A 902-nucleotide genomic window follows, 5' to 3' on the forward strand; every position below is an offset into this window, starting at 1 on the left:
GGAGTTGGGGCGGCGTCGCTTCCTGCCGCGACGTCGCGAAGGGCGGTGCCCTGGAGCGCCATGGGGCTGCCCGTCACGGCCCTGGCCAGGTTGGCTATCATGAGCACGGCGGTTGCCCCCGCCGGCCTGGGCGTCCGGTGGTGGCGCGCGGTCGACTTCGTAGCGCACGATGTTGATGGAGACAGGATAGGTGAGCCGCTTGACGGAGGGCGCCTGGGAAGGGTGGCGAGCGGGGGTGACCTCGACCACCTCCAGGATGGCGCGGCGGCGGATGGAGGCCGGGTCGCAGGTGCGGGCGTCGAGCCGGTAGGTCGCCATGTCTGCCCTGGTGCGCGTGCTGGGGTGGAGACGCTCGATCCAGCAGCTGTCGTTGAGCAGATGCTCAGCGGTGGAGAGGTTCCAGGTCTGGGCAGGGATCCCACGGAGCTCCAGCTCAACCTTGTAGTCGAACGAGCCGAGGCCAGCGTGCGCTAGCTTGCACCATGGCCGGAGTGACAGCGTGAAGCCGTACCCCGCGCCCCCGATGAAATGGTCACCGGAGAGTCGATCCTTCAGCTCCTGCGAGCGGAAGATGAGGAGGAAATCCTCAGGCTGGTGGAGATGGACGGAGAAGTCACCAGGGTGGAGCTCGAACTGTTCGTAGATGGTGGCGGCGACTTCCTCGGCGGTAACCGGAGGGCGGGTGCCCGTGATGGAGGCGACCATGGCGCGGCGAAGGACCTCCTCGGCCTGCTCAACCTCGACGGTTCGCGAGACGATGACGCGCACCGGATCCTGCGGATCGACGGCGGGTCCGGCTCGGGTTGTCGCTGGAGCGGGCGGGGGCGAGGGTGTCGCTGCGGGCCTGGGCGCGGCCGCCGCCAGGGGGACGATGGCGGTTTGGGCGTGTCCGCGCGGAGGCG

The sequence above is a fragment of the Lolium rigidum genome, chromosome 5, assembly GCF_022539505.1.
Source record: "Lolium rigidum isolate FL_2022 chromosome 5, APGP_CSIRO_Lrig_0.1, whole genome shotgun sequence".
Lineage (NCBI taxonomy): Eukaryota > Viridiplantae > Streptophyta > Magnoliopsida > Poales > Poaceae > Lolium > Lolium rigidum.